Source organism: Vigna umbellata, chromosome 4, assembly GCF_029865625.1.
Source record: "Vigna umbellata cultivar VRB3 chromosome 4, Vumbellata_1.0, whole genome shotgun sequence".
NCBI lineage: Eukaryota > Viridiplantae > Streptophyta > Magnoliopsida > Fabales > Fabaceae > Vigna > Vigna umbellata.
In genome coordinates this window covers 1,283,282-1,300,238 of record NC_142168.1, presented here as the reverse complement: position 1 = coordinate 1,300,238, position 16,957 = coordinate 1,283,282, and the positions used below count along the sequence as shown (strand labels likewise).

The 16,957-nt window shown below is 32.0% G+C and overlaps 1 pseudogene across 1 annotated transcript; it reads left to right on the top strand.

Annotated features, from left to right (window-relative positions):
- Window positions 1-6,521: 6,521 nt before the first annotated feature.
- LOC148198907 (putative LRR receptor-like serine/threonine-protein kinase At2g24230 pseudogene) lies at window positions 6,522-9,615 on the top strand (annotated as a pseudogene). The gene is made up of 2 exons (XR_015785632.1): window positions 6,522-6,616; window positions 6,741-9,615. The product of XR_015785632.1 is annotated as a putative LRR receptor-like serine/threonine-protein kinase At2g24230 pseudogene (transcript).
- Window positions 9,616-16,957: the final 7,342 nt, after the last annotated feature.

Here is a 16,957-nt window from a genome sequence, read left to right as displayed (position 1 = left end):
TTATATCAAACTTTTATTTGACTTTAGTATTTAGTTTTTATGTTTAATGCTTGTTGTGGTTTAATTATCCATAATTGGAGAAAAAAATATAATTTTTAATTTAGAATTAAAACAAAATATCTAATGAAATTGATATCTAGGAATGAAGTTTGATTCACTACTTAAGTAAGAGGGTGAGTTAGATGTGAGAGACTTAGAAGTGTTTAATTTAGCTTTATTAGGTTACGAGAAATGGAGACTAGGCAAAGTGAATAAGAAGCATTGTAGTGGAGGAAAACAAGCTAAGACTCAAGGAAGCATGTTTCAAATAAGAAAATATCATTTTAGAGCAACTAAGACTCTTGAACTTAATGCATGGTTGCTCGTTGAGGATTCAAGGAATTGGAACTTGATAAGTTATCATAAACTCAAAGTCATTAGATATAGGATTTGAGTAATATTGTGAGTTGATTTTGACATGAATTTAGAATTGAAATTATTGTATATGCATGAGAATGAAGTTGATGAAATCTAGTATTGACATTTGTAAATATTTTATGTTCATTTCTCCTTGCACTCCAATTGTTTGATAAAAATACAAAAAGAGTTTCCGTGTTTTATTGTGCTTTGTCGTTTAATTAAGTTGTGAATTGTGATAGTTGTCATGTGTTAGTCCTTATGGGGAGAACTATATTTATTACTTGTTAGGTGCGACCGATGCACTTGTCATTTTTCATTAATAGAAATCAACATACAACAAAATTAGAAATAAAATAATGATGCAGACACTAATATTTTTTGACAATTTTGTAATATTTAAACTTTACCATCCACTTTAACTTTCCATGGAAACTACTAGTTAATGGAGTTTCAACTTGTACAAAAGAGGGGTGGATGTGACAAGTCATATGTGTATAATGTGTTTTTAAAAAGTTCCATTTTTTTTCATAAAACTGATAATACATAATTTTTATATTAAATTTCAAACGAAAAACTAAGGTTAACTCAATAACAATATCACATAAACAAAATATAAGCATATTACAAATTATAAAAAAATAAATAATACAACATATATCAAACATGAAAAAAATACATTAAACATAAAAGAAATACTTTAATATAAATATACAAAAAAAAAATATTAAAAACATATGTAAAAATAAATAAATAAAATTTATGAACCTGGGAGCGTGAAACTACTTATAGCTTGGTTTTCAAATGTTTGGAGTAGTAAGTGGGGAATTAAGAAACCTGAACAAAAATACAGAAACAATGCATTAGACACCAAGCATTAAGAAAAAAAATGATGAACGAACCTTGCACATTCGCAATGGGAAGAAAAGGGAGGAAAAAGATTGGTGGTGGTCGTAACAACAACAACGAGGAGGAAATTTGAGAGAAGGGAAGGGATGAAAGGGTAATGGCAACGTGAAAGCAGTGGCGATAGTGTAGAATGATAAAAGCAAAATGGGAAGGGTGCAGTGCAGATCGAAAAAAGAAAGAAAAAAAGGAAGGAGAGTGGCGGACGAAGTGTGGAGGAAGGGAGAAAGCAATTGGATGGTGATAATGGTGATAATGGATGTTGTAATAGTATTAACACTATTGTAGGATAGCTCACACGTCAATAAAACTAGAACAGTCAGAAGAAAAACATATATGAACTTTTATAGTTATCCAAGAGTAACCATAATAGTATAACATATACTAGGAGAAGAGATAAACTACTATTCAACACAACTCTTTAACACTTGAGAGTTAAAGCATAGGTAGAAGTTTATCAAAAGAAACTACACTAAAATATAAACATATACACAACATCAACAACTAAGAAGTCTAAGACAAGTCTTTTGCACCATCATCGCCACTTAACATCTAATCTAGAGATAGCTTATCATCTGCCCACATCATGAATATGATCATTGTAACCCAAGAGATGAACAAATACAAACACAAAAAAAGGGTAAGTTAGTTTATCAAAGAAACACACATAAGCATCATTTATATCCATCATTCAAACAATTCAACTATCAATCACTAAACAATATTCACACATTTCAACATCTAACTCTAGACTGACCATCCAGATACATGTATCGATATCGAACTATAGAGGCTCTACCTTTGAGGTGGTATATCAACAACAACAACAACCTCATCAACAATCACCACACTCCAAGGTTAATCCTTTCAAGCATCTATGACTAACAAATATCTAACAGACTAGGAACGTCTAACTACTCTCTACCACATAATCATCCTTCTCTTCTTGAGACTAGAGGTCATTAAGAGCGTCAGGATAACCTCTAATTGCTAGCTTCCTATATCAATATTTACACTTACACACATAACCATTTAAAGGAATTCTCCATGAACTCCTTATAACCATCATTCGCATGCCATCATACCTTTCAATCATATCACAAAATATAAGGTACATCATTAAACCATTCACAAATAAACATAGTAAAGAAACTCTTAAAATTAGCAAGAAAACCTAGACTTGCTCGCTTAGCGAGAGAAAAACCAGAGAGCTCTCACAGCTAAGCGAACTGGATCGCTTCTCCTGAAACCAACACCTAATACCCTACAAACTCGCCCAGCGAGTCAAAATCACTCGCTCAAGTAGTGCGAAAACAGAGAACTCCCACAAACCAGCGAGGAAGCTCGCTCAGCCCCTAAAACTCATTGCCAAAACCCTTACTTACTCGCTCTGCAAACAATTTGCTCACTCAACCCCTCTCCATAAACCAGCAGGCCTTCAATTATGCCAAAGACACCACTCCAACCTCACATGTCCTCTCCCATGCACTTCCACTAATTTCTAACAATTCTAAATGGTAATCTAAGCTACAACCAACCTGTATATATGCACATAACCCAATCTAAACAAGTTTTAAATCCTTCTACCATGAAATTCCCATTCAAAATCAACTCAATTTCCACTTTATAGACTAAAATTCAAATCTATCAATTCTTACTCATAACCAAGCAACTTAGGGGTCTAAACAAGTCCAAATGGACTAAAAAGCAAACCCCAAACTCTCCATTCTACCTAAACTCTTCTATTTCTAAAATTCATTACTCAAAACCTTAAAATATACTTAAAAGTCAATAAACAACACAACTTATCATTTACTATGCTATTCTAGACCATTTATATGTTCAATCGTCATCCAAATCAGTCCTAAATGACCCCACCAGAGATATCAAATTATCATTTCTTTCATTTTATCATTTCTTCTAAAAGTCAACTACCAAACCCTTCCCTTTTGACCCAAATGATCTAAAATCTCTATAATCTAAATTTTTAAATTCAACAATCAAACCAAAAATAACAGTACCATCTCACTAAATTATCATCAACAAGGTTAATCCAATCATACACATACTCATAAAATATATCGAGCATCATACCCCTAATTTCACTTAATCAAAACAATATTTTCACCAAGTCATTTATTTCTAACATAACTAAACCATACCATCATTATAAAATTCATCATGCATACTTGAAATGAAATACTCAAATCATAAAAACTATATTCCCTTACCTTAAAAGAAAATATCATTGCTCTACACAGCTCGCTACCCTTGCTTCGGCTTAAGGAACTCTAGAGAAATCTATAAACCACAAGAGCATGATCAGAGCAAGCCCTTAGGACCTCTGATCGACAAAGAGGTAGGGAAAAAACTAACCTAACACATGCGAAGAGAACCCTTACGCATGAATTTGACCGAGAAATTAAAGGAAAAGGAGCATAAACTTACTTGTTCTATAAGAAAAAGTGATTGGACAGAAAGGAAGGTTATTCACCATGATTACTCAGACACCTCTTGATCGTCAAACAGATGATTAGGCGTTAGAAATTGTAGGGAGAATGCAAAGAGAGCTAAGAGAAATGTTTCTAAAGAAATGGTAAGTGTTTTTGATAATGAGACGAGTTTAAAAATTTATATTTATATTATTGAATTATTTAACTTTAAAATATTCAGTCTTATTATTTTAAAACATCTATCAACTCTAATACTCGATTTTCTAGAATCTTACAGTTTCAATTTATGAGGAACTAGAACCTATAAGTTCGAAAAATTTTAAAATTGTCACAATCTTTTTTATGTTTTGGTTTTCTAAAAACCAAAGCATGCTGATAAGTGTGAAAAAGAGTTGTTTTTACACTTATAAATGATCTCAGTCTTCTAATTATTCACGTTATTACTTAGTGAAATGTTGTAATAGGAAGTAGATTGTATTGTAATTTATTATATAGGAAAGGATGTATAATTGGAAGTCTGTCATCCAATTCTCGCATAGCGCAAGCCACAATTCGCACGGCCAACAAAAGGAAATTCGCATAGCGCACCAGCACTTGTGCGTTGTGCGAATAACATCAGTTGAGAGGCAGTAGTTACAAGAAATTCGCATAGCGCACACACACCTGTGCGCTGAGCGAATTAAGTAAGTTAAGTGGCTTTAAAAGACGTGACAAAAAAGAGAAACCATCTTCGGACACACGAAAATAGCCAGAAAAATACTGGAGAATTCAGGAGACGATCAGGAGACCTGTCAAGACATCAAGACTTCACTTTCTGCAAGGGATTGCTGTAAAGAGTACGTTTCAGATGTCTAGGATAGGCTAAATTTTTCTGTTCATTGGAATTGGTTGTATGATGAATCATTAATGTAAATTTCCTGTGGAATATATGTTTCTGTTCTTGTTCTTTTCTTGACTTACTTTTGATTATACGGAAGTATTAATCTTCTTAAAAGTTCTGTTGTACTGTGAATTATTTTTAGAACCAGAAACGTAAGAAAAGAAACTAAAAGTAACTACGCTAGGAATAGCCTCTGTGCTTTTGGTCATTCTCAACATCTGAATTTAATGCAAAGTTATCTGATTAATTAATTAAGGAATTAATAATTCAATAGATAATTTTAGAACTTGTTTTAAGGAATTAAACCAAGATACTTTCATGTGAATGCTTGAACAGAGAATATATTTTGTCCAGGATGTTACTGTAATATTAGTCAAAGACCAATTCCAGTGATCTTTTATCGCATTTTTCAATCTTAATTTTTTTTACGTTGTTAATTTCATGTTTAATTCCAAATTGAAATCACAAATGTTCTAATCAGTAATTGATCTTGATAAACAATTATAATTGAATAAAGTAATTCAAATTCGAACGATACTCTTTTACTTATTCAGTGTATTACTTAAAACGATTTGGTATACTTGCCAAAAAGTTATCACAAAGAATGTTAAAACAAAACTGCACTAGCGTCTAATTACTACTTGTTATTGTGTAATTGATACACTTGCCATTAAAGGAATCATGCTAATAGGGTTATGTGTCTTTTCCTAATTTTAAAGAATCACTCGTATGCTAGGGTTAATTAAGAATTAACCAAATGTCAAATATAAAATTGGTTGAGTTAACTTTAATTTAAATAGTCTTATATGTGCATTTGGGTTTATGTTTCTAAAGATAGATGTTTTTCCTGTAATGTCCTTATTAAAGAGATTAAACTCCTTTTATAGTTTTTGAGTTCACTTTCGAAGCTGTGAGAGTTATTTACCTTACCTTGATTCTTATCTTGAGCTACTATTTCAAGTGGCTAATTTTCTTAGAGTTATCCTTCGGAATTCCTTACAAAGAAGGCATTTTCTTTCTCATTTTTAAGTCTCCATCTATTATCTAATTTCTTTTGCAAAATATTTTTATTTTACATGTTTTTTATTATATTCCTTCTAGGAATGAATCATTATGAGAAGAGCATGCTTTATTATATTCTTACTTTGAACCGTAACGGAGAAACAACAGCCAATGGACCCAGAAAAAAGTGATAAATACTCAATGAAGAATCATTGAATTCCCACCAACATTTCTTCATACATTCACCAACCTCTTCCTCAACGCTATTCCCATTCAATTCCCTCTCATTTATGACCCGACCACACCCCAACCTTGCTCTTTACTTTTCCTTACTCATTCATATTGTCCTGCATGATTCACAGTCTCTACCTTGTTCATTTACTGAGTCAAAAAATTTAAAATCTAATCAAAAAGTCTTTTTTTGTTTCTTAGAGATCTAGCTTTGCTCCGTATGCTCTGCCACAGAAATAAAGTACCCTAGCTTTAAGTTTAAGACAAAGACATCAATTATATAGTTTGTTTCTTGTATTAGGTTAGAACACATTCACTTGTTTACCATATATTTAAAATTTATTTCTTAATGATATTAAAATCATAAATTTAAATATACTTTAATAATATTTGTTATTTATTAAAATTTATTTTGTTATTGGAAGATTTATTGTTTATTATATCTATTGTTTATCTATTATCGAATCAAAATTAATTATGTCTATTCTCATATACAAATTATATGTTTCAACGTGATTGAAATGTATTTGGAAGTTTTACGTCGAGTATAAATAAAATCAATTTACAAAAAGGAAATTTTGCAAATCTCATTTTACAACAAATATAATGGTATAGGATTGAGTTGGAGTTAAAATTGACTTTTTAAAGCATGGTTTTGTTTCTTTAAACTCTATAAATCCAGTCAAAGAAGGGTCTCTCAGATGTTTTTTGTAGAAGTCCACAACCTTTGTGTTATGTTACATCAGAGGTACTTCATTTTTCCTTAAAAAATCTTCGTATTGCAAGTTGCAACCCTGGTGTAAGTTAATCCTTCTACTCTATTCTTCACTACAGCAAAAACATAAAGCATGATTTTTTTTCTGTTTTATCAGTATTTTCCTTCGGAGACTGAGTATTACAGATAGTGCATGGAGATATGGAATGTAGAAAAGCACTGGAGTATGCTTAATTATTCTAGTGTTGAAGTTCTGAGAGGGGCATTTTCCATGTTGGTGGAGGCTTTGCCGTGAGTGACTAACTATCTTGCATCATTTCTCAGTAACCGACATCTCTCCTTGGTGATGGCTTTGGGAGTGTTCGGTTCTGTTCTAGTTCTGACACTCTTCTTCAAGCACTTATCATCCCAGCAACCAAACACTGATGATTTCTTTGTGTCTGAGTTCTTGAAGAAGATGGGCTTAGCATCCTCCCAGGTCTACAACTTTTCTGATTCTGTCTGTTCATTTCGAGGGGTTTCATGTGATGCCAAGAAAGAACATGTTATTGGGTTAGTCTTTTCTGGCATGGACCTTTCTGGTCCCATTCCAGACACCACCATAGGTAAGCTCACCAAGCTTCGATCTTTGGACCTTAGCCACAACAAAATCACCGACTTGCCTCCTGATTTCTGGAGTTTTAGCTTGCTCAACAACCTTAACCTCTCCGGCAATAAGATTTCTGGTTCATTGACTAACAACATAGGAAACTTTGGTTTGCTGGAAGTATTGGACTTGTCCAGCAACAATTTCTCTGGGCCAATTCCTGAAGCTATCAGTTCCCTCGTGAGTCTGAAAGTCATCAAACTTGACCACAACAGGTTTGAGCAAAGAATACCTTCTGGGATTCTTAAGTGTCGTTCTCTTGTTTCAATTGATCTTTCTTCAAATCAGCTAAGTGGGACAGTTCCGGATGATTTTGGTGCTTCTTTTCCTAATCTCGTTACCTTGAACCTTGCTGGGAATAGTATTAATGGCAGTGATTCTGATATTTCTGGGTTGAAGTCCATTGTGAGTCTGAATATATCTGGAAATTCCTTTCAGGGTTCTGTGATGAAGTTATTTCAGGGAAGGCTTGAGGTCATGGATCTTAGAAGAAACCAATTTGAAGGTCGCATTTCTCAGGTACATTCCATCTCTAATTACAATTGGTCTTATTTAGTTTATCTGGATTTGTCAGAGAACCTGCTGGATGGAGAAATTTCCCAAAATTTGATTGAATACAAGAACCTAAAACACCTTAATATTGCCCACAATAGATTTAGCAGACAGAAATTCCCCAAGGTTGAAATGCTATCTGGATTGGAATATCTGAACTTGTCCAAAACTAGTCTCATTGGTTACATTCCTGCTAAAATCTCCCAACTTCGAAATTTGAGTACACTTGATGTTTCTATGAATCATCTAACAGGGAAAATCCCTTCACTAAAAAATAGAAACCTCCGAGTTCTTGACCTTTCAAACAACAATCTGAGTGGAGATATCCCATCATCAGTCATAGAGAAACTTCCTTCAATGCAGAAATACAACTTCTCTTATAATAACTTATCCTTCTGTGCTTTGGGAATCAAAGCAGCCATCATCCAAAGAGCATTCTATGGATCAGTGAACAGTTGCCCCATTGCTGCAAACCCAAGTCTTCTGAAAAAAAGAGCCACTGAAAACAAGGGAATGAAGCTAGCTCTAGCATTGACCTTCTCAATGATCTGCTTGATTGCTGGGCTTATGCTTCTAGCTTTTCGTTGCCATAAGAAAACAAAACCATGGCCTGTTAAACAAACTTCATACAATGAAGTGCATAACATGTCAGGTCCCTTTTCATTCCACACTGATTCAACAACATGGGTGGCTGATGTTAAGCAAGCAACATCAGTCCCAGTAGTAATCTTTGACAAGCCACTATTAAATATCACATTTGCAGACCTCTTGGCTGCAACTTCAAATTTTGATAGGGGTACCCTTTTGGCAGAAGGGAAATTCGGGCCAGTTTATAGAGGATTTCTACCAGGTGGTATTCACGTAGCAGTAAAAGTTCTGGTGGTTGGATCCACTCTTACGGATAAAGAAGCTGCAAGAGAACTTGAGTATCTTGGAAGAATAAAGCATCCCAATCTTGTTCCTCTAACAGGATATTGTGTAGCTGGGGATCAGAGAATTGCTATATATGACTACATGGAGAATGGAAACTTGCAAAATTTGCTCTATGACTTGCCACTTGGTGTACTTCAAAATACAGATGACTGGAGCACAGATACATGGGAAGAAGATGCGAGTAATGGGATTGAAAATTCTGGATCAGAAGGAGGTCTCACAACTTGGAGATTTCGCCATAAAATCGCACTTGGCACTGCTCGAGCATTGGCATTTCTGCATCATGGATGCTCCCCACCAATCATTCACAGAGATGTTAAAGCTAGCAGTGTATATTTGGATTACAACTTAGAGCCAAGACTCTCTGATTTTGGGCTGGCTAAGATTTTTGGGAGTGGCTTGGATGAAGAGAGTGCACTTTGTTCACCTGGCTATGTTCCACCAGAGTTTTCTCAACAAGAATTTTGTACCTCAACTCCAAAATCTGATGTGTATTGCTTTGGGGTTGTTCTCTTTGAGCTGCTATCTGGGAAGAAACCGGTTGCAGATGATTATCCTGATGTAAAGGAAGCAACTTTGGTTAGCTGGGTGAGAGGGTTAGTGAGAGAGAACAGAGGTTCAAGAGCCATTGATCCAAAAATTCGTTATACTGGAGCAGAAGAGCAAATGGAAGAAGCCCTTAAGATTGGTTATCTCTGCACTGCCGATCTTCCTTCCAAGCGACCCAGCATGCAGCAGGTACTTGGACTTCTTAAAGACATCGAACCTTCTAATTAGCATCACCATAAACAAATGTTGTCGTTTTCTTTTCATTTTATCACTTTGACTTTTGCTACTGTAGGAGAATGAGTGTCACGTCAAACCATGAAGTAAATGTAAATCGCTTCAAATATTCAAAGTATGTTTTCCATGTTTGACCAACCTCTTAATATGCCAGTTATGCAACGCGTTTAGTCAATCATTTATTGTAGTTTTTTTCTTTTTTTACAAAAGCATCCTTCTTCTATAATTTTTTTGAAAACTATTTATTGATTTAAAAAAAAAATTAATATGAATAAGTTAAGTTGTATATATAAGGAGGGTCACACAAATTTAGTATAAAATATTTTTAAATTTGGATGGTATTAAGCTAGTACAACTTCAATATAAAATATTATGTGTTATAAAATGTTTGAATTAAAGTCATATCGTTTTAGAACTATATACTTAATTTAGTAACTTTTTTAAATCCATCCATTTCATTAATTTTTCTAAAAAATTGTACCAATTTGTCTATTTTTTTTCTTCCTTTTACAACTCTGCTACATTGATATTTAATATACATGTTTGATATCTTCTCGATACATTCTTACTAGTTACCTTTTTTTATTTTCCATTTCTTTTAAAATTTAAATACTATTTTGGTTTATATTTTCATTAAATTTATTTAATTTAGTTCTAATTTTTTTTGTATCAATTTAGTTCTATTTTTTGTTAATTTTATTTAATTTAACTTTAATTGAATAAAATTAATAAAATTTAGAATTAAATTGAAAAAAAATATTACTATTGAATTAAATAAATTGAACGAAAATAAGAACAAATTATTTTAAGCATTTCAATTTGTTAATGCTCAATCTGTGCAATATATTAATTTCTGTTAAATTTTGTTTGGTGACTTTGTTGTCTGGCAACAGTGATTGACTAGAGTTTAAAAAAAAGTATAAAAATGGTATATATTTCAATGGTTATATTGAACATACTTTTAATTAAATTCAGTGATATATATATAGTTATTATTAGTATTATGAGATTTAAAAATCAAGGAGTATGAAAGATGGTGATATGTATTGTTTTTTTTATTAAAAGTGAAATCGATAAAGAGATCAATAAATTTGTCATGAACTTGAAAAACTAAACTCTAAACTTTGAAACAAGAGAATAAAATAAAGTTATAGGAAATTTTGTTGAGCAGATATTTTGACAGAGAATAAATACGATCACGAGTTGAATAAAAAAATAATAATTATAGAAGAAGCTACTTTTAAAAGAACATCGAGTCAAAGAAAATTTGAAGTAATTTGTTTTGGAGTCTAATATTAATTATCATCTACCATTAATGTAGGATGATAACAAATAATAATAGTAAGTTTTGATGGAATGAGTATCTCATCTGAGTGAGATAATAAAGAAAAACATGATCTAATCTAGAATTGCATTTGGAATTGTATATTACAAAAATTTTAATCTAGAATATAAATTTTATATTTTAAATTGTGTCAAAATATAAAATAAAAAATTGTTTTAAATTACACATTTTAGAATATAAAATAAAAAATATATTTTGGAATGTACATTTTAAAATGTAAAAGAAAAATCATTATAAATTGTATAATTCACAATATAAGAAATGTCTTTTTATAAGGGCAAAAGTATATTTTCAATTAGCTTATGGAGGTGCAAGGAGAAATGTATGGGAGTGTGGGAAGAACTTGCCCAAATTGTATGCAACAAAGAAAACATAAGAAGACCCAAATAGAGCAAGTTAGAACTTACAAGACATGTCGTCCTACATAAAACATGAATTCATTTTTGAACATCAAACCATCTACAACAAGCAAAAGTTTACTCGTGCATATCCAGGATGTAATTAAAACCAAACAATTGTAATTAAACTACATAGTGTTGCAAACAATGATAAGAGAAACCTCAAATATTCGAATAAAATGTAATTAAACTTAATTATTATTTATGTTAAAGAAGCTAAGTTGTCTAATATATTGTCTTATTTATCTTCCTCATGGTCTAATTATGAAACAACTTATACATTTGACTTTATGTTAACATTTAATTCTCATAAAAATAAATATAAACTAAATCAAATGCATAACTTATGTTAACATTTAATTCTCATGAAAGTAAATCTAAACTAAATCAATTGCAGGGATATATTACTTTCATCAAATAATCAATCATAATCGCACTAATGGTATTGTAATCTAAATGATATAATATTTATATTCAAAAAGAATCCTCTTACCTACTACATTAAAATCAAAAGCAAATCACAAAATTATTTTAAAGTTTACAAATAAAGTAACTATTGTAAAAAGATCACCAATTATGTACAATGATAACTAACGGTTAGAATTCCAAATGTGAGTTTATGTACCATATTGGATAAAATTGAGAAAATAAAACATCATATAAAATTGCATATTTATTAACTCATTGTTTCAAAGTTTTTAGTAGAAAGTAGTGTCAATTCTTTATATAGTTAAACTCATTTTATTAGTGTTGTATCTCTTCAGCTCTATGTATTGAAAGACTTTCAGATAAATGTATCTCGTAAACATGCAACCAACAATTATAAGTTTTTCAGTCTTATAAATATAAGTGTCTTTCCATGGAGCAATAAATAATGATCTTACATAAATGCACACATTGATATATTTGCATGTTCCAAAGTGTTATAAAAATGTTACAAAGTGATACCAAATGCAAAATTGATAATGTATTCAGTTATGTGAAGGTATTTAGTTTTTTTTCTTCTACCGAAATAGTGTATTTTTTTACACAAATTACTGAAATGAGCATATTCAAAATAAATTACAACTTTTGGATAAGCTATGCTGGATGAACATGACTTCAACTTTGAATTTTATGGAATATGACTTCAACGTTGAATATAGTTATAATACGAGAAGTCGTATACCTCTTTCACGATTTGTGTGTTAAAGGTGATTGCCAAAGTCATAAAGATAAAGAACGAATTTTTATTTATTTTATTTTTAAATCAAAAGACATTGTGTTCCTTACACAATTTAAGTGTTAATTCAGTTTAAGTGAAGTCGTAAAGGGCAAGACGATTTCTAATTTTGAAGGCTGAAATTAAAAGTCGTGTTCATAAAATTATCGTAAAAGGAATGTACGACTTCTAATTTTAAAAATTGTTAACGACTTTTATAAAATTTAAAGTTGAAGTTGTGTTCATAGAACTGAAAAGCTCTGTAATTAATTTTGAATCTACCAATTTAGTAATTTGTGTACACAAGTATGTATATACTATTTCTGTAAAAAAATCCTTTATCAACCATGAGAGGTTAGAATACTTTCTTTCTCTTTGTAGTCAAGGCATAAGTTATAGAATTATCGTGGAAGACAAAATTATTTAATAAAAAAGATTATTTGTTTTCTATGTAAAAAACGAAATCTCACCATGCTATAAGTAAGCATTTAAACCGGCTAAAAGAAAGTTTTAACTAGATAAATAATTTGACATTAATTTAAATCAATAGTTTAGTTAGTTCGGACACAATTTTAAAACATAAACTATATATTAAGATCAAACGTTATCTACTCACTCACACTAATCTAAGCCTAAGGCTTACAATTTAAACAAAACAAATACATAAAATCATAAACTCTTCATCTTGTTTAAAGGGGTTCAAAACATCAAATAAACTATTCAAGTTCAAGACTATTCATTAAAAATAAAAGGCTTAAATGTTTACTACGTCCCCATGTTAAGGGGTGAATTTCTATTTAGTGTCCGGTTTTAAAAATGAAGACATTGTGTCCCTATGTTATGAAAAGTACATGAATAAGGTCCACAAAGAAAGAACAAGTTCAACAAATCATCAAAGAAAAAGCTAAACAAGAGAGAAAAATAGTTGGACAGCATAAGAGAGAAGAGAAAAAGTACGGCCACATCAGCATGGACTTAACGTCGTTGCTGTTAACTTAACGGATAAGACCTTATTCATACACTTTTCATAACATAAGGACCTAATGTATTCATTTTTAAAACCAGGTACTAAACAGAAATTCACCTCTTAACATGAGGACGAAGTAAGCATTTAAGCCAAAATAAAAATACACAAAAAAAAGATGTTTAACATATTTCAAATCATAATGGGTAAGCTTGGTAAACATTATTGTTTCAGTATGATTATTTAGGACCGAGATACGAACCTTGCTTATGATGTTTTACTACTTCTGAATGTCTGGAACAATTGCTCTTCCTCCAATGATATCAGATGTTCACCTTCCTGTAACTTGTTCGCACTTATCTCACTAGTGTAAGGCGTCCTCTTCAATCGAAGTGGGTGGGGTCCCTGCAAAGATACTTCGATGCTAAAATCATATATGAGCTGTGGAACCTCAGTTCTCAAAACCAGTAATCTTTTCTCACAATATGGTCTTTTTAGTCTTAGAGGAAAACGTACCTTTTATCCTTGGTCTTTGATGTATTTAACGTAAACAAAATGTAAAACAAACTGATTACCTTAAAATTCGGTTAGTTGTCGTGATCCACGTTATTCTTAAAATTCGGTTAGTTGCCCGCGTAATTTGCGTTATTAACGTCAGATATTTTTGACTATTTCTTCTTTTGCTGGACTATAGGTCCAAGCCTTCATTATCATCCTGTCTGTTTGAGGCATACACCTTAGGTGGAGGTCATTGCGCTTTTAAAGTTGCAATTTCCTCTGCTTGTTTGCGCTGAGTCTCCTACTGCTCCTGTATGGTTCTTGCCTGTGCCTCAATTTGGGCTTGTAGCTGTCTCATCAAATCTCTGGTGTTGTTTTCTTCCATAGCTAGGGATGACAAAAAAATCCGCGCCCGCGGATATCCACGGATAAAATCCGCGACAGATAGTTGATACCCGCAGATATTTACTACCGCAACCCGCGGGTAGCGGATATTTTAATACCCGCTTATAAACGGGTCGGGTGCGGGTATTATATTATACGTACCCGCGGATACCCGCTACCCGCAAAAAATAAAAATAAAAATTTAATTTATATTTTATTAAGTTAAATTTAATTAAAATTAACATTAATTTATATTTTACAAGATTAAATTTAATTAAAATTGAATTTAAATTCATATTTAATTTAATTTATATTATATTTTATATATTTTTTGTAATTCTATTTAAAATTTATTTTAATAATTTATTAAAATATATTTTTTAAAAATATTTGCGGGTATCCACGGATATTCACGGGTATCCGCGGATTTTAAAATACCCGCGGATATTTTTTAAGAGGGTATCCATGCGAGTAGCGGGTGGATTTTTTTTTGTCGGGTCGGGTTGCGGGTAGGCACTATCCGTGCCCGACTCGACCCGTTGTCATCCCTATCCATAGCTCTTGTGGTCTTCTTTGGGTATCTCCAAATTTTGGCCCCATGGTGGGCGCCAAAATGTTTCAGTATGATTATTTATGACCGAGATACGAACCCTGCTGATGATGTTTTACTACTTCTGAATGTCTTGGACAATTGCTCTTCCTCCAATGATATCAAATGTTCACCTTCCTGTAACTTGTTCGCACTCCTCTCACTGGTGTAACGCGTCATCCTCAATGGAAGTAGGTGGGGTACCTGCGAAGATACTCCGATGCTAAAATCAGATATGAGCGGTGGAACCTCAGTTCTCAAAACCAGTAATCTTTTCTCCCAATATGGTCTTTTTAGTCTTAGAGGAAAACGTACCTTTTTTCCTTGGTCTATGTTGTATTTAACGTAAACAAAATGTAAAACAAACTGATTACCTTAAAATCCGGTTAGTTGTCGTGATCCACATTATTCTTAAAATTCGGTTAGTTGCCCGCGTAATCCGCGTTATTAACATCAGATATTTTTGACTATTTCTTCTTTTGTTGGACTATTGGTCCAATTACTTAAATATTGAGCTAATTGGCCCAATATCGTTTGATTGAATTGAGCGTCCGCTGAACCCTGTTTGGTCGGATTGGTTGAGTGTCGCTTAACTTTTAACGTGCGCTGACCTAATTATCGTGGTTTGATGAACGCTTTTAACTTTGGTTGACTCGACGAGTGTTTAATAGAGTTGGCGAACGTTTCTACAGTGGGTAGAACACTCGGTCTTGGTTGATAACCGCTTGCTACATACTATACAATTATGATAATTATAATCGTATTGGTAAAATTTTAAAAATTTGACTAAACAGTAGAAACAACACATGATAAGATCTAATTAAAGAAGGTCTAAGACAATGAATTGGTACAAAAAGCAAAAGAGAGAATAAATACAATAAGAGTTTAAAACACATTATCAAAACTATTAAAGAAGACTTACAACACAAATGCTTAGAATATTAGAATAAAATACGTGTCTCAAATTTTCCTTAAACATCTTCATAAATAAAAAACTATAAAATACATTTTCTTTTTTTCAAATAGAATTTTAGTTATTAGTTCATAATTTAAAAACAAAGATATTGTTTAAAAAGATGAGTGAATCAACCAAATAATCTCCAAATTCTTTGTATTTGTTATTTGTAAAATAAATTATAATCTACAAATATACTTATTAACCATTATCTCTTTGTATTTTAATATCTAAACTTTCACATGTCAATATTTAGATATCATTTTTTCCAAGTCAAATATAGATTATGTCGATAAAAGACATTTCAACACTCGAATCAATATATTGACAATAAATACAGAATTAATGAATACAATTAATGTATCTTATAGAATGTGTTATTTATGTATATTATTAATGGATCTAGACAACATGACTTAATTATATGTCAATCTTTTTGACTATTTTATTTTAACCTAATCATAATTTATCAATGTCAAATTATTGTTATTTGGAACAAAATAATACTCATACACATATGGTAAAGGTGTGCTCAAAACATGTGTAGTAAAATATTTAATCATGACAAGACTTTTTAAAAAGTTATACAATAATAAAACTTTTGTACATGAACTATTTTTCTCTCTTAAAGTCCAAACACACACTAACATTAGAAGCAGCTAGATAAAACTATCCTTAGTAACTTTCATCTCACTTGATGGAGAGAAGCAACACTCTAAAGTTCCACTTGTATATAAATAACAAACTTTGCAAGAACAAAGACACGAAGAATGACAATTTAGTTTGTGTCGAGAGTAGGACACAAGAACCGTAATTATTATCCCTAAGAAAGCATAGAAAAGGCATAAAAAAAATGAAGAGTTGTTGCGAGAATTATATAGATAGATAAAGGCGTGTGTAGTGTTGGTGATTTGTGAGGGTGCCACTGAACGGTGGCAGCCCAATCCAAAGAGCGTGGAAGAGGACAAGAAAAGCCTCAAATGAGACTCTTATGCGTGTCAACAAGGGTGAAAGGTTGTTATAGCGAGATCGAGAACGATGAGGTGTAAAAGAACAAAAATATATATGAGGCCCCAAATCGCTACCCTTACATTCTCCCTAACCTGCGTATCCCAGGCTTTCGCTT